The sequence below is a fragment of the Pleurodeles waltl genome, chromosome 7 (genome assembly GCF_031143425.1).
Source record: "Pleurodeles waltl isolate 20211129_DDA chromosome 7, aPleWal1.hap1.20221129, whole genome shotgun sequence".
Lineage (NCBI taxonomy): Eukaryota > Metazoa > Chordata > Amphibia > Caudata > Salamandridae > Pleurodeles > Pleurodeles waltl.
Window position 1 is genome coordinate 1,076,075,556 of NC_090446.1, and position 18,051 is coordinate 1,076,093,606.

The 18,051-nt window shown below is 47.3% G+C and overlaps 1 protein-coding gene across 1 annotated transcript in view; it reads right to left on the reverse strand.

Moving 5' to 3' along the window:
- The window catches only part of ANKFN1 (ankyrin repeat and fibronectin type III domain containing 1), a 1,012,473-nt gene that overhangs the window by 383,521 nt on the left and 610,901 nt on the right, over positions 1-18,051 (reverse strand). The window lies entirely within an intron of this gene.

Here is an 18,051-nt window from a genome sequence, read left to right on the forward strand (position 1 = left end):
CACTAGGAAAACCTCTGTCTGCTCCCCAAAGCTAACTGGGACTGTCTCCCCCCCGAGCGCTACACTAGCCAATCCATGTGTCTGTCCAGTGGTGGACTGTGCCCTCTTGAGGCTCTGGGAGTCACCCTTACAGTGTCCAAACTGGTAGCACTCCAAGCATTGGGGGATGAACTTCCCTAATGCTTTATCAAAACACCCTGGCTTCTTTGCACACCTAGAAGAGAGATGGTATCCACCCCTTCCTTGGGAATTATTTTGGGGGCCTTTTGAGAACTCCTTATCTTTAAGTTTTTCTCCCCCCTCTTTCTTCTGTTGGGAACCCTGACCACCTTTGTGGGAGTCCTCCCCCCCAGATGCCTTTTTGGACATTCTGGTGGTAACCCAGAGGTCCGCCTCCTCAGAAAGCTTCCTGGGGTTCGTCAGCTTACTATTTACCAAGTGCTGTCGCAACTCTGTAAAAGAAATATTGAGGATATGCTCTCTCAGAATCAAGTCATATAACCCTTTATAATCATCTAGCTTGCTGCCCCGCACCCAACCATTCAGTGCCTTACTGGAAAAGTCAAAGAAATCTACCCATGTTTGTGTGGACTGTTTGGTGCTGGCTCTGAACCTCTGATGGTATCCCTCAGGAGTCAGCCCAAACTTGGCAAGTAAAATGGCTTTCTGAAGCGGGTAAGTGTTTTGATCCTTTGGATCCAATGTGAGAAGTGTGTCCCTCCCCAGTGCTGGCACATAACTCCACATAGCTGTACCCAATTGCCCCTCAGGAACCTCATGAGCCCTTAGTGCAACTTCATAAGCAGCTAGCCATTTATCTATGTCATCTCCCAACATAAAACTGGGCACCACATTTTTGGGTATACAAACCTTCTTTTCTCCAGCAGGTCCTGTCTGTAAGCTGCCACCGTTACTGCTGGACTCAAACTGTCTCGCCTTGATCGCCAGCTCCTTGAGACTCAGTTCATGAGGCAACAATAGTTTCTTCTCAGCCACGGCTCTCTCCGCTGCAGCTTCAGCTCTTTCAGCTTCAATTTGTTTGGCTGCTCTTTCAGCCTTAGCTTGCTTGGCTTCTCTCTCTGCCCTCCTTTCCTCCTGTTGAGCCTCAATTTTTAGCCTTGCCATTTGCAACTGAAACTCTCTCTCCTCTCTCCTTTCCTCTGCGGTCAGGCTTTGATCAGAGACACTGCTCCCTGTTTTTGCAGGGGGCACAGTTGCAGTTGTAACATCCACTGGTGGCAAAACATCCTCTGGGGATCCATCTTCTGGCTCTTCCTCCTCAGCACCCTCCTCTGAATGGGCTTCTGACTAGGCCCTCAGCGCCTTTTGAAGTTCCTCCTTTCTGGAGGCACCTTGGGTGGGTACTCCCATATCCCTGTAGAATCCTTTCAGCTGTTTGACAGTGTATGTCTCCAACAGGGCTAGGTCAAAATCTCCTGCTTGAGACCCAGCTTGAGACATGTTGAGTGAGGATTTTGGTCAGAAAATTGACAGGAAAAACGAAATTGTAGAAAGAATATAAAACTCAAGTTGACCTTCAACTGAGGGGAGTAGTGAAATACTTAGCTACTGTATGGCACTGCACAAATATAAGTCCTATCCTCACCGCTGATCACCAATGTTAGAAATGGGGTCTTTGGTTGGCAGTCAGGTTACCCCCGTCCAAGCAAGAACCCTCACTCTAGTCAGGGTAAGTGTTAGACTTTTCATCCTTGGCGTGGTCTCCCTTAACTTTTTGCCTCTGTTCCCCAGGTGTGGATGTGTGCTGGACTCTGATTTTGCTCTTTTTGTTACTCTGGGCACTTTACCACTGCTAACCAGTGCTAAAGTGCAAGTGCTCCTTTACAAAATGTGTATGTGATTGGTTTGTCCATGATTGGCATATTTGATTTACTAGTAAGTCCCTAGTAAAATGCACTAGAGGTACCAGGGCCTGTAAATCAAATGCTACTAGTGGGTCTGCAGCACTGGTTGTGCCACCCACATAAGTAGCTCTGTAATCATGTCTCAGACCTGCCACTGCAGTGTCTGTGTGTGCAGTTATGACTGTAAATTCGACGTGGCAAGTGTACCCACTTGCCAAGCCTAAACCTTCCCTTTCCTTACGTGTCAGACACCCCTAAGGTAGGCCCTAGGTAGCCCCAAGGGCAGGGTGCAGTGTATGGTTAAGGTAGGACATATAGTAATGTGTTTTATATGTCCTGACAGTTAAATATTGCTAAATTCGTTTTTCACTGATGCAAGGCCTGTCCCTCTCATATGTTAACATGGGGGCTACCTTGAAATCTGATTAAAGTATAGATTCCCTTTGGGAGCGGATGGACATGTGAAGTTTAGGGTCTCTGAGCTCACAATCTAAAACTACATCTTTTAGCAAAGTTGATTTTAAGATTTTGTGTTTGAAAATGCCACTTTTAGAAAGTGAGCATTTTCTTGCTTATACCATTTCTGTGACTCTGCCTGTTTGTGGATTCCCTGTCTGGGTCAGTTTGACAGTTGGGCTGGTTGCACCTCACATAAGACAGTGACACAAAGGGAGCTGGGGTGTAGTCTGCATTCCCCGATGAGCCATCTGTGGTAGGTGGGAGGGGAGGAGTGGTCACTTACACCTGAAAGGGCTGTGCCTGTCCTCACACAATAAAGTCTCCGACCCCCTGGTGAGTGTCTGGGGCCTGGCCTGGGAAAGGCAGGATTTTGCATTCAAAAGAGACTTTACTTTGAAGTAGGCCTACTTCAAAGGAGAAATTGGGTAGAAGAAGGGCACCTAAAACCACAGACATTAGAACACTTCTGGAAACCAGAGAAACTTCTGCCTGGAGAAGAGATGAATAGCTGAGGAAGAAGAGCTGCCCTGCATGTGACTGTGCTTTGTGGAGCTATCCTGCAGTTGCTGCTTCTTCCAGAGTAAGAGGGCAAAGACTGGGCTTTATGTACCTTCCATCTTGTGAAGAAATCTCCAAGGGCTTGATTTAGAGCTTGCCTCCTGTTGTTTGGTCTCAGGGACAGCAAAGAATTCTCTCTGCCAGTACCTGGAGTCTCTGGAGAGACTCCTGCTCCGACAAGTGGTGCCCTATCCAGTTCCTGGGCCCTTGAAAGCAAAGCTGGTGGAAATCCAAGGAAATAGACTTCGGTCAACTTCGGACCGACGCTGCTGCTGAATCCGGTGACGTCGCCTGCAACCGACTCCGTGATCTTTGCTGGAACGCAACGACCTTCACAGGCCCAACGCCACTGCAGCCCCGCTGAAGTCCGCGCCTCCTTGGAAGTCGCCGCACCACGTCGTGACCGACGCCGCTCGAAGTGCGCGGATTCAACGTTTCGCACAGACGCTGCTATCCCCGACTTCGCGTATCGACTTATTTTCTCTCTTCACCAAAGGTACTGTACTTGAGGGTCTACGTGACTCCGTGTCTGGCGCCGTTGGTGTTGGCTTGTTGGGAACGACTCCGTCACAACACCGTGTTAACACCTCATCGAAGCATTTTGTGTTTCCAAGCGCTATTTTTTAGTTTAATCTTTAGAAATTCATAACTTGACTTGTGTATGTCAGATTTTTATTGTTTTGGTCTTGTTTTGTTTAGATAAATATTTCCTATTTTTCTAAACTGGTGTAATTTTGTAGTGTTTTCATTAAGTTACTGTGTGTGTTGGTACAAATACTTTACACCTAGCACTCTGAAGTTAAGCCTACTGCTCTGCCAAGGTACCAAGGGGGTAAACAGGGGTTAGCTGAGGGTAATTCTCTTTTACCATGACTAGAGTGAGGGTCCTCGCTTGAACAGGGTGTAACCTGACTGTCAACCAAAGAACCTATTTCTAACAGTAAGTCACACACAATCCAAATTATCCTGTGCCCACCCTCTGGTAGCTTGGCACTGAGCAGTCAGGCTTAACTTAGAAGGCAATGTGTAAAGTATTTGTGCAATAAATCATACATTATCACAATATAGCAGCACAAAAATACACCACACAGTGTTTAGAAAAATATATAATATTTATCTGTATTTTTGCAGGTGAAAACGATCAATGATGCAATAAGAAAATGTAAGGATACCACTGAAAAGTGATATAAAGTGTCTTAAGTCTTTTAAAAGTAAACAAAGGGGGTGATTCTAACTCTGGCGGGCGGCGGAGGCCGCCCGCCAGAGTTCCCCCCTCCAGAATACCGCACCGCGGTCATAAGACCGCTGCGGTTATTCTGGGTTTCCCACTGGGCTGGCGGGCGACCGCCAAAAGGCCGCCCGCCAGCCCAGTGGGAAACACCCTTCCCACGAGGAAGCCGGCTCCGAATGGAGCCGGCGGAGTGGGAAGGTGCGACGGGTGCCGTTGCACCCGTTGCGAATTTCAGTGTCTGCAAAGCAGACACTGAAATTCTTTGTGGGGCCCTCTTACGGGGGCCCCTGCAGTGCCCATGCCATTGGCATGGGCACTGCAGGGGCCCCCAGGGGCCCCACAACACCCCATACCGCCATCCTGTTCCTGGCGGGCGAACCGCCAGGAACAGGATGGCGGTATGGGGTGTCTGAATCCCCATGGTGGCGCAGCAAGCTGCGCCGCCATGGAGGATTCATCTGGGAAGCGGAAAACTGCCGGTTTTCCTCTTCTGACCGCGGCCAAACCGCCGCGGTCAGAATGCCCTGCGGGGCACCGCCAGCCTGTTGGCGGTGCTCCCGCCAACCCTGGCTTGACCGCCGGGGTCAGAATCACCCCCAAAGTCTCTTTCAAGCCCAAAGTACCTGGTTCGTGTGAAAAATATCCGCAAAGGGCCGCAGAGGAGGAGAAGCGGGGAAACAAAGTGGTGTGCATCGATTTCTCGGGCCGCACACAGTCGATGCGTCATTTAGTTTTCACACAGGGATGGCTCTGCATCGATTTCCGGCGCTCAGTCATGGATCCTCTTCGGGTTGGGGGTTTTCAAACGCCCCTGGGTCTGTGCGTGGAATCCTGGGCTTGTAACAAGCTCTGAGTCGTTCCGGTGGGCGGTGCAGGGAAATTTCTCCTGTACAGCAGGTGCTGCGTCGATTTCTCCTCTGGAAGTCGGGCTGCGTCATCCCAGCACGGCTGTGCGTCGATCTGGCAGGCCTGCGTCGAAGTTCCGGTCGCACCGCAGGTGCGCGTCAATGTTTTCGTTGTGAAGTCGAGCGGCGTTGTTCCGGTTCGGTGTGCATTGAATTTTTCGCCACGGGACAGGCTGTGCGTCATTTTTGGCAAGCTGTGCGTCAAATTTTTGCCACACAAGGAGTCCAGTTGCAAGAGAGAAGTCTTTTTGGTCCTGAGACTTCAGGGAACAGGAGGCAAGCTCTATCCAAGCCCTTGGAGAGCTCTTCTTCCCCACAGCCAGGGAGCAGCAAGGCAGCAGGGCAACAGCAAGGCAGCAGTCCTTCACAGAAAGCAGTCAAGTGAGTCCTTTGGGCAGCCAGGCAGTTCTTTTTGGCAGGATGCAGAATCTGATTACAAGTTTCTTTTCCAGGACGTGTCTGAGGTGGTAAGGCAGAGGCCCTGATTTTATACCCAAATGTGCATTTGAAGTGGGGGAAGACTTCAAAGAGTGGCTTAGAAGTGCACCAGGTCCCCTTTCAGTTCAATCTGTCTGCCAGGGCCCCAGTAGAGGGTGTGGCAGCCCTTTGTGTGAGAGCAGGCCCTCCACACTCCCAGCCCAGGAAGACCCATTCACAAATGCAGATGTATGCAAGTGAGGCTGAGTATCCTGTGTTTGAGGTGTGTCTGAGTGAATGCACAAGGAGCTGTCAACTAAACCCAGCCAGACGTGGATTGTAAGGCACAGAAAGATTTAAGTGCAGAGAAATGCTCACTTTCTAAAGGTGGCATTTCTAAAATAGTAATATTAAATCCAACTTCACCAGTCAGCAGGATTTTGTATTACCATTCTGGCCATACTAAATATGACCTTCCTACTCCTTTCAGATCAGCAGCTACCACTCCAACAATGTATGAGGGCAGCCCCAGTGTTAGCCTATGAAGGGAGCAGGCCTCACAGTAGTGTAAAAACGAATTTAGGAGTTTTACACAACCAGGACATGTAGACTACGCAGTTACATGTCCTGCCTTTTTATCCACACAGCACCCTGCCCTAGGGGTTGCCTAGGGCACCCCTTTAGGGGTGACTTATATGTAGAAAAAGGGGTGTTTTAGGCTTGGCAAGTACTTTTAAATGCCAAGTCGAATTGGCAGTGAAACAGCACACACATGCCTTGCAATGGCAGGCCTGAGGCAAGGTTAAGGGGCTACTTAAGGGGGTGGCACAATCAGTGCTGCAGGCCCACTAGTAGAATTTAATCTATAAGCCCTGGGCACATATAGTGCCTTCTACTAAGGACTTATAAGTAAATGAAATAGTCCAGTTGGGTATGATACAATGTTACCATGTTTAAAGGGAGAGAGCATGTGCACTTTAGCACTGGTTAGCAGTGGTAAAGTGCGCAGAGTCTAAAAACCAGCAAAAACTGTCCAAAAAGTGGAGGGAGGCAGGCAAAAAGTTAGGGGTGACCACCCTAAGGCTGTCAGGTCTAACATCTGCCTTAATCAGCAGAGATGTTAATACATATTCCTTGAGAAGGGCAAGCACATGCTTCAGTCTTCCTCCAGTATTCAACCTCTGTTTTCAGGTGAGATGTTTAATCTATAAAGTGTGTTGGCAGTAGTTGAGACTACCTCTAGCAGAATCCTGTGTGATAATCTGGGTGAAGGACCACTCTTGACAAGTGGTCAAGTTCCAGTCCTTTTATACTAAGGCCCTCATTTCAACATTGAAGGTATCGACCGCCTACGGCCACGGCGACAGCCGCCAACACATACCGCCACCATGGCTGCCAGCTGTCTAACTGTATCATGCCAGTTGACAGTATTCCGCCAGAATGCTGGCAGAACACCGCCGACTGTTGTGGCAGCAGATGGCGGTAAGGCGGCGCTGCTGACAGCAGCACCGCCACTCCATCAAAACACCACCGACTGTATCAGGAGCAAGGATAATGCCTGGCGGTGTTTTGCTGGCGGATGCTGCTGCTGACAGCAGCGCTGCGGACCGCCTCTAGCCCGAGGACCCCGGCAAGCAATTAAGTCGGAATCTCCGCCCGAAGAGGGGGGTGAGGGGTCTTGTGTGTATGTGGGGGTGTGTGGGGGTGTATGTATTGGTATGTGTGCATGCGGGTGTGAGTCGCATAGGAATCATGCATGGATGAGTGATTGTGAGGTATGTTGGTGTGTGTTGCGTGTGTGGGTATGTATGTGTGCATGCATGAGTGGTGGTGTGTATGAGTGTGTGGATGTGTGTATATGGGTGCGCGTGTGTATATGTGCGGAGGTCAGGAGCGGGAGGACGGGGGAGAACTCTGTGGTGGGGGAGGGTAATGGGGCCAGGGGAGACCCCTGTCAGTGCCAGGGAAGGAATTCCGTGGCACTGATAGTGCCTACCACCATGGTTTTCGTGGCAGTATGTTTGGCACGAAAACCATGGCAGTACACCTGATCGTAATCCCGAGGGTGGGATTGTGGCAGCCACCGGACTGGAAACCGAAGTCTCCAGCCCAGCGGCCATTACCACTCTGGCGGTCGGTGTGTTAAAGTGGTGGTTTTGGATGGCGGTAACAGCCATGGTCCAAATCCCATTTTGTTTACCGCCAGTTTGTTGGTGGTATTACCGCTGCTTTTACACCGACCACCAGGGTTTTAATGAGGGCCTAAATGTTATCAGAAATTGGAGATTCTGAAATTAGTTTAGGATTAGCTGACACAGATTATGTGCATCATGGTGTGCATCCCAAACTTGTCTTTATGAACGAGGAGAAATATCTTTATTTCTCCAGATTCTTTCCTCTTTCAGTGTATGCTGCATTCTGCAGCTATCCCAGAATGAGGAAAAAGTCTCTCAGGGTTGTTTTTGTGCAAGAAGGTGGCCTGTCCTGCACAAAAGCAATCCTGCATGCAACACAGGCACCCTTATACCGTGGTGCAGAAGTGCCTGTGTTGACGTTAAGCTGCTAAAGCTGCGCCAGATCAAGGGAAACAGATAGGTCTGTGCAGTATTGGATACATTTGGTGCATTTCTGCTCTTTTCCTGTAAAGCAGGGCAATGCAGAAAGGTTACTTACCATGCTGCCCTGAACCACCAAGCCCATAAGCTGGGCCAATATATCATTGGCCCATTGTCTAACCTTCCCTTCCTCTTTGTTTATGTATTTGTCTTTCATGTTCTTTATTCTGTTGTGGTGTGAAAATGGATTCTCGTCTGGTAATTGTTTGTGCTTTATGAATAAATAAAAACACAAATGCAAGCCAAAAAGGTCATGAATAATCAGAACACACCAGATATGTCTGCAGGGTGCAGAAAAGAAGATACCAATTTACTCAGGATTTCACAAATACACGTTTGTTCTGTCTTTGGTTGCACATTTGCCATGCTTTTATCCTCTTCATAACTTTGCAGACTTTGCAAAATCTGACGTGCCTTCTAATAAATGCAAAGTATAGCAAGGTTTCAAAGATTATGGACAGTCACATTGTCTCTCATCTGTTTCACATGGGAACAGCTCCTGCACAAAGGAGAGAGAATTCCTGTGCAGACCCAGGTTCTGTCCAGAAACAGGTCCAGAGTCAGGAACTCTGCATGAGAAAAAAACAAGCTGGTAATCCCGGTCCATGTATGAACAAAAAGAGCTGGTAACTTCGGTCCATGTAGGGATGTCCCTATTCTAAGCCCAGGAAGGAGGAATAGTACAGTGTAGGAGAGGAACTGCATCCTGCAATCAGTGTTTTTAACCCTGGCAATTTCAGTCTACTGTACCATCTTTGTATAATTTGCCACTAAGGCTCACGGGGAGCCCACTATCCTGTCAGGTCTGCAGAGGCTGTGGCCAATGCTAGCCAGGTCGAAGAATGCCCAAACATAGAGAGATATACTTGCCAGCCTGATGGGGAGCTCATTCAATCAATCAATCAGGAATTTGGAAAGCGCACTACTCACCCGTGAGGGTCTGAAGGCACGGAGGAGGGAGGGAGAAAGGGGGGGTGCTGTTACTGCTCAAACAGCCAGGTCTTGAGAAGTTTCCTGAAGTTAAGGAGGTCTTTGGTCTTGCACAGGTGAGTGAGAAGAGTGTTCCACGTTTTGGCGGTGAGGTGCGAGAATGATCTACCGCCGGTTGTAGTTCTGCAGATGCGTAGGACGGTTGCGAGGGCGAGGTTGGCGTAGCGGAGATGGCGGGTCAGGATGTAGAAGGAGAGCTGTCTGTTGAGGTATTCTTGTCCTGTGTTGTGCAGTGCTCTGTGATCGTGGGTGAGGAGTTTGAAGGTGATTCTCTTGTTGACTGGGAGCCAGTGCAGGTTTTCTCAGGTGGTCTGTGATGTGGCAGTGGCGGGGGATGCCCAGGATGAGGCGTGCAGAGGTGTTCTGGATGCGTTGCAGCCTCTTCTGGAGTTTGGCCGTGGTTCCTACATAGAGGGCATTGCCATAGTCCAGTTTGCTACTTACAAGGGAGTGGGTGACTGTTCTTCTGGTTTCGGTGGGTATCCATTTGTAGAGCTTTCAGGGCATGCGGAAGGTGCTGAAGCAGGAGGAGGAGATGGCGTTGACTTGCTGGGTCATGGATAATGAGGAATCCAAGATGGATCCTAGGTTGCGTGCGTGGTGAGTGGAAGTCGGAGCGGCTCCGAGAGTGGCAGGCCACCAGGAGTCATCCCATGCGGAGGGGGTGGAGCCAAAGATGAGGACTTCCATCTTGTCGGAATTGAGCTTGAGGCAGCTGCTCTTCATCCGTTCGGCAATGGCCTTCATTCCTTCATGGAGGTTGGTCCTGGCAGAGTCCTTGGTGAGGAAGAGGATGAGCTGGGTGTCGTCGGTGTAAACCATCAATACATTTTCCAACAGTGTGGTGATTTCTCTGCAGACATTTAGGGGGTCATTATGAACACGGCAGTGTTTACCGCCATGTTCATGCTGGCGGTCATGTCACTGACCGCCAGCCTCCTCAAACCCCGCCTGCCGAATGAACAACATTCTGCTGGGCTGAGACATTGCTGGCAGCTCCACATGGAGCCACCGTCAATGCCACTGTGCAGCAGGTGCAGCAGCACCCATTGTGCAGATCACTGCCCGTAAATCAGGCAGAGACCTGTGTGATGGGCACTGCATGGGGGTCCCTGCACTGCCCATGCCAAGTGCAGGGGCCCCCAGGGGGTCGTGGAGCACCCCTTCTGCCAGCCTTTCCCTGCCAGGGAAAGGCTGGAGGAAAAGGGATCATCATCCGGACGGCAGTGCTGCGTGCAGCACTGCCCTGTTGGATAATGATTTCCACCATCGCCAGGCTGCCTGTCGGCGGTAGCCTGGCAGTGGTTGAAGGCCACCTGTGGCAGTTCCCACAGCCTTCATTATTTGGCGGCTGAGACTGCCATGCCGGTGGCGGTCATTACCGTCGCCACCTGCACGGCGGTCTCAGTCTTCCAATGTTCAGAATGACGGCCAGAGTGTTTGGTGATACGCCACAAAACTCTTTGCATTTTATAACAAACTTCCAAATCGGAAGTTTGTTTTTGAAAAACAGTACCCTGGTGAAAAAGAAACTACTCCAACTGCATCAGGATCATTAAATGATTTTCTTTCATGGTCAGCCGGGCGCAGAAATCTAATAATGGTTGCTCTGCACTAACTTTATCAAGTGATCATTGGTATAACCTCACATCCCAGTGGCAGACAGGCCATCAGGTGAAGCTTTTAAAATGTGTGAGTTAGCTGAGACTGTGTTGGTGGAAAATAAATGTCTGCAGCTCATTAAGAGACAGTGAGATACGCTGCATAGGAGTATGCCAATTAATGGCATATCATCCATTCCAGACCCTAAACTGCAACCTAAAGATAGAATTTTTATTGAACTATTGTCCCACACTCATAAATCTGTACTAAGCAAATTTGCAAGTGTGAGTAAGCGGATCATTAGTTGAGGAGGGTGGTAGTTCACTACAAGTAATAATGTGACTATTCTTGTTAGGTAAGTAAAGGTCACAGTAATACAAACCTGAGCCCATCACCCAGTAGCTAAGTCACAGAGCTCACAGGATTTATTTAGTAAAGTGTGTAAAGCATTTACAAGTACCAAAAGAGGTAAAAGGTTGAAAACAGAACAAAATAATAATCCTATACCCATTCACTGAAATAGAGAATATTTTAATGAACAAAATGATGCTAAAACATCAAAGATCCAATTTGGTTGAACTGGAGATGGGAATGATTACAGTTTAACAAAAAATAACAGCAAAAAGAGCAACGTGCCAACCATGCACTAATGGTTGCTCTAGACCGGGGCAAAGTCAGAAGGCTGACTGCAGTCAATCACCATTTGAAAACAGGGACTGTTTTTATCTTGGTCAAAGATTTACCTTCTTTTCTTAGAAAGAGTTCTTGGACTTCAACCTATTTGTCGGTATCTATGACAGCATGTTGAAGCAGGGCTCAATGGCAGTGGGCTGCAATAGGATGGGGTCCTGATGCACTCTTCGACAAAGGGAAGAAGGTCACGATTTGCACCAATAACTCTCTAGGCATCAATCAGTTGGTCTTCAACACTTCTCTGGAGCTCGGGAATCCCTCAACACAGCAAGGCTGCAGGCTGACGTTGACAAAGAGCCGGATGCAACATTGACATTGGCCCCACTGAATAATTTAACAGGAGCTGCAGGAGGTCCACTTGGAGGCCACGGCTAACTAAATAGAAGTCACCAGCAAGGTCTAGGGTAGGTCCAGTAAAAACTGGTCAGCTGGGCTCTACCAGGAAAGTGGGCTTCTTGAAGCTTTTCTGTTACTGTAGCTTAACTGTCAACTGACCCTTGGTGTCCACTTCTTTGTCCCAGTTACTTTGATGGTGGCACAATACGTACTGCAGTCCTCTAGCTGCAGTTAGATTATAAACCCTGGCAATAAGGGACTTCTAATTAAGTTAAGGGTGCAGATCAGCAATTTAACCAATTCAATATGCTTTTGTGGTCAAAGCACATAAAGATGAAGTGGTGCCTCGTTTGCAGAGTCCCAGTACAGACAGTGTAAAGAAACAGCAGCATAAGTAAAAAAAAGCCTACCTGCTCATGCCAAGCTACCAAGGGGGTGAGCGGGGTTAACTGAGAGCGATTCTCCTTTACCCTGACTAGAGTGAGAGTCCTTGCTTAGACAGGGGGGTAACCTGACTGCTAACCGAAGACCCCATTTCTAACAGTTTCTGAAATAGAAGTCAGAATATTTCAGAGACAAGGTCCAAAGTAAGAATTGAGAATATGCTCGAAGGCAGATGTGTTGTTGTCAAGCTTCAACTGAAGCCATTGCCACCTCGCCCAGTCTAAGGTTTTACTTTTGAGCTATGACACTTTTTTGAAAGTCAAACTCCTCCAGTAGGGCAAGGCTGAAAGGTGTAGCCAAGAACGGCTCCACAAGGCTAAGTAGGTTTATTGTACTGTCACTGTCCAGCTGCACCTGCACTGTGCACACTGAGGGGCATATTTATACTCCGTTTGCGCCGAATTTGCGTCGTTTTTTTCTACGCAAATTCGACGCAAAACTAACTCCATATTTATACTTTGGCATTAGACGCGTCTAGCGCCAAAGTTCATGGAGTTAGCGTCATTTTTTTGCGTGAACACCTTCCTTGCGTTAATGAGATGCAAGGTAGGCGTTCCCGTCTTAAAAAATGACTCCGATGCATATGCGTCTTATTTATACTCCCGGGCAAAAATGACGCCCGGGAGTGGGTGGGTCTAAAAAACCCGCATTAGCGCCGGATTTTAGCGCCTGGGTCAGGGCAGGCGTTAAGGGACCTGTGGGCTCAGAATGAGCCCAGAGGTGCCCTCCCCTGCCCCCAGGGACACCCCCTGCCACCCTTGCCCACCCCAGGAGGACACCCAAGGATGGAGGGACCCATCCCAGGGACATTAAGGTAAGTCCAGGTAAGTATTTTTTTTGGGCATAGGGGGGCCTGATTTGTGCCCCCCTACATGCCACTATGCCCAATGACCATGCCCAGGGGACAGAAGTCCCCTGGGCATGGCCATTGGGCAAGGGGGCATGACTCCTGTCTTTGCTAAGACAGGAGTCATTTCAATGGGGGATGGGCGTCGTAAAAAAATGGCGCAATTCGGGTTGTGGCGATTTTTTTGCCTCAGCCTGACTTGCACCATTTGTGGACGCCCATACGCCATTTTCCCCCTACGCCGGCGCTGCCTGGTGTACGTCGTCTTTTTTAACGCACACCAGACAGCGCCGGCGGCTAACGCCGGCTAACGTCATTCAATAAATACGGCGCCCGCATGGCGCTTCAGAATGGCGTTAGCCGGCGCTAATTTTTTTGCCGCAAAACTGCGTTAGCGCAGTTTTGCATCAAAAAGTATAAATATGGCCCTGAATACCTTCTGAGAGTAACAAATCTGGTTTTCTTGCCTATCTTGGTTGTGACTTCCCCTGTAAATCTGAGCACTTTTTCCTGGCCCTCTGGAGGTAGGATAAATAGCTAAGACTCCAACTATGTTGTAGTTAAAGCAGGATGGGTCCGACTTAGGTCCTCCATTTTTAAATGCATGTTTTCAACTTAGCATTTCTTTTCCGTTTGTAACCTCTTACATGGCTTTTCATTATATGTGATAATGTAATGAGAAATCATTGTACATGTTGCTCGTTCTTAGTAAGCCATCTAATTTGTACAGTCTGTCCAAGGCTGAGCACACAGAACACAATGCCTGAACATTCTGATTGTCCTTGGAGACAGCTCTGCATTTATAGACATATCACCCACCTATCCCCTGTCCAGGGCTGCGCCTTCTACTTCCACCAGGACCCTCCATATTAATGTCATGATCACCTCCAGATTGGATATGGTAATACCCTTTATTTCGGATTACCTAAATATTCCATTCCAATCCGATCATACAGGTGGTGCTCAGCGCAGCAGCCCGTTTGCTGCTGCAGATTGCGTTGTTTGGGCCTGCACTGGCTTCTGGTGCACAACAGAGTAACTTTTAAGGTCATTTTGCTCACAATGAGGAGAAGAAGGTAGATCCAAGTTATTTACAAAATCTAATACAGTATCATATCCCTCTTTGAAATTTAAGATTGACTGGGCCATGCTTCTTATCATCATTACATTTCGCTGTGCTCATACTTGAGGCCGCTCCCTAACCTTTCTGGCGGTCAAACAGTGCAATCACATGTCATATAGTTTGCGTTTAGTATCATCTAAACTGAACATGTGACTTTGTATAGTTTCTTCCTAGTGGATTTCAAGGGTATTTCTTGTGCTTTCTATTCAACTATTCATTCATTCATTATTTCGAGATCAAAAAATGCAGAAAGAAATACTAAAGCAATTCTAAAAATAACTATCAAATCATAAAAAAATCTCTCTCCCCAAAAAAGAAAATCTTGTTCCTTGTGCTTTACAACCTTTGATATATACCTCCTTACAATGTAGTATCCGTCACACGTGAGGCAGTGAACTTTTCACCTCAGCATCTGTAATCAATAATGACAAAGAAGACGAATCGCAGATCTCTTGGGTTCTTTTTGTGATTGTGAAATTGGGGAAAGTGGTAGTGGTTGGTCTGTCTTATGCTCTTACTTAGTCCATGGGTTTACTGTCACTTGCAGGAGCACGAATATTTTCCTACAATATGGATGGAATGTAGCTCTGGGCGGCTGTAAAAAAGCACAGCTTTTTGGCAATACACGCAAGAGGTATTTACGTGATCCATTGTTAACAGAAAAGTTAAATCCTACTAATTAACACGCCCTCAGTTTAACTTGTGGCTAAAATTGATGACCGAGCTCATATGCAGGAACTGTGTGACTTTTACAGGAACTGGATATGCTCATTGGTTAAGTTTGTGCCAAAAAGTGTGGTTTTCAAGTCTGAACCCATGACCAAATATAATTTATTGAATTTGGCACTTAACTTTAGAACTGATCGGATTCAATTAGTCAGTTTAAATTCAAATATAACTGTTGCAGGTACCCTGATTAAAACCAAGTTTGGCTACAGCAATGCCTTATTATCATAGCGCTGGAAGTAGTGGTGCTGGTGGTGCTGCAGCACCCCTAAAATAACCGTACTACAGTTCCGTTTTTATCTTGTCAAATTGGGTGGGTGTTCAAGGGCAGGTCAAATGTAAGCCTGTGTCTCCTAACAAAGTGCTGCTTATTCTTTTGACATGGAAATTTAAGTTGACCTTTCTTTTTCTGATGGTAAAGTGAGAGAATTTTATAAAATGAACTATGTGACATTCTTGGTGGTGTGAATAGAAGGGCGGTAGGTTGTCATTTTTCTCTAACACACAACCTCGTCTAAGGAACAATGAACTGCACAAATATCTGAAATATTTCAAAAGTTAAGAAAGCACAAATTAATCTCTATTTTTGTAATCATGAGACGTAATGGAAACAAGGGATCAAAACAAATCAACACATTTTACTTGGCGATGTGCAAATGACAAATGTTCAGTGAAAGCGGATTCCCACACATAATTTATGTGCAATATAATTTTATCAGTAATACGGTATGGCTACAAATGTAGTGTCCATTTTAATGGAGATTGTGTTGTCTGTAAATGAGCGCACTACCACAGCATGTTTTAGGTATAGATTGGTGTCAGTGTGCTCCAAAATGCCCCAGTGGCTACATATTACACATGTACCACTTGTCTGCTAAATGGGAGTGACTCAGTGGTTAAATTGTAAATAATTACGTGCCTGTGTCTAAAGGTCTCCTCTGAAATGAGTGGCTGCTGCATTTAAATATGCTAGCACGGAATGCAGAGACAGCATGATCCTAGAGCCATCTTGAGCCTCTTTAATCGATTTACAGCTACTCCCTGCCCCTTCAGCTCTCTCTTGCAGATTTCTGCTTTCTCACTCTATGACACTTTTGTGTCTTTCTTTGCTCCGCGTTTACCATATGAGTCTTCTGCTCACAGTAAATGCCTGATGCAGAAAAGTAAGCACCAGCCCTCAACAATTTGTGCCAGTGTCCCCACCAGCAACCAACGGCTCAAATTAAACACTGGTGTGCCTCATTTGCTACATTTGTTCTTAGTGTGACACTTAGACTTTTTACAACCGCAGTCACTTGAGTGATGTAACACTGATGGCAGCACCCCTCTTCTGCGAATTGTTCCAGCACCATTGCTTATTATGGAGTATGTCAGAGTTTCAGGTATTATGGATTTCCATGCATCTTTTACTAACCATTACAGGCCTCTGCGGCAAGCTCCAATGCCATTGTCAGAAACTGGATTGTTGGCTGACTGGAAAGTGAGGCCTGGTGAAGCAGCAAAAACAATTCTTGTCATGGTAAGGCACAGGCAAACCCCAAATTAACCTAGGCTCACTCTCTAGTATCTTGGCACAAAGCAGTCAGGCTTAACTTGAAGGCAATGTGTGAAGTATTTGTGCAACATTTCGAACAGTAAAACAGTGAAAACAGAACACAAAACAGATCCCACACCAGGCTAGAGAAATAGAGCATAATTTAATAAATAAAACAATACCAAAAATGTCAAAAAATCCAGTCAGTGGAACGTGAGTTATGTATTTTTGAATAATAAACAACAGTATAGCGAGTAAAAACAAAAAGAGCTAACCAGGGTTATCTGGTTGGGCTCTGGACAAAGCAATAACTTCAGACCAACTGCAATGAAGCACGGGCCTTCCAAAGGGACCCATTTAGGTCTGCAAAACAAAGTACCTTAAATACTGGTTGTGGAGCATTTCACAGATCTAAATCAAAGATGTGAGAAGCAGCTGATGCTTTGGTTCCGAGAGGTGGAGAGGCTGCAGTGCAAGGTCCTGTTGCGTTTCCATCAAGGATCCCGTTGACGGGGCTTGTGATGCGAAGGCCAGTGTTGAGGATGTGTTGCGCAGCCAAGGTGATGCCTCAGTTCTGATGAGCAGTGAAGCTGCGAGGCTGTGAGGCTCCCGTCGACGAGGGATGCAAGGACCTGCTTTGGGGAAGTGTCACGCAGCAGCAGTTCTTAAGGCAATGCATCAAACCCAAGATGCAGGATGCAGTGGCGAAGCAGGTTTTCTGCAACAGATCCAACCCATGCAGCAGTTGGCTCTTCGGAAAGATGTGCTGCTCAGCTGATGAGATGTGTCAGTTCTGTTCAGGGATGCACCAATCAGCAGAAAGGATACATCAGTTCCCCTGGAAAGCACGTTAGGCCCACTTCCAAGAGTCCGGGTCTGGTGTAGCACCACTTGACAGGGTAGACTCACAAATGGCAGAGTGCACATGCAGAAACAGGTTGGCTGGAAGTCTTTTATGTACATGAGACTTCAGATCAGGAGGCTAGCCAACTAGCCCTTGGAGTCACTCTGGGTTCTGGGTTGAAGAGATGCAGGCCCAGTTCTTCTTACTCCCAGACAAGAGAGCAGCATGCAACAGGTCAGCATAGCAAAACAGGAGTCCACCAGAATACTGTCCACCAGAGTAGCAGTCTTTCAACAGCACAGCAGTCCTATTTCTGAAGTAAAAGTTCCTGAGGTCAAGTTCTTATACCCAGTTGTACCTTTGATGTGGAGGAGACCTCATAGACATGCCTGTAAAGTGCCCTGCCTTCCCTGCCCTGGCTCCAGACAAACTACAGGGGGTATGTAGCCCTTTATGTGGGAACAGGACACAAAGTATTCAGGTGTAAGTGAGGCTGCGTCCTGCTCCTCCCTCCTATCCTGCCCAGAATACCCCATCAAGTCACATCTAAACTCCCATTGTGTGTGGCTGTCTAGGTGGAATACACAATGCCCAACTGCCATCTACACCCAGTTATGTGACCCAAGCAGGCTGCATGCACCAAATGGCTAAGGCAAGAAAATTCCAACTTTCTTAAAGTGTCATTTTTGGAATTGTAACTTAAAATCTGAATTCACCATAAGTTAGGATTTTAAATTGGCATTTCCAAACTTGAAGGGGTTATCTCTTCCCACTTGGAAATTACACTTATAAAATAAAATAAGGCATCTCCAATGTTATCCTATGGGAGAGATAGGCCTTGCAGTAGAGAAACATGAATGTA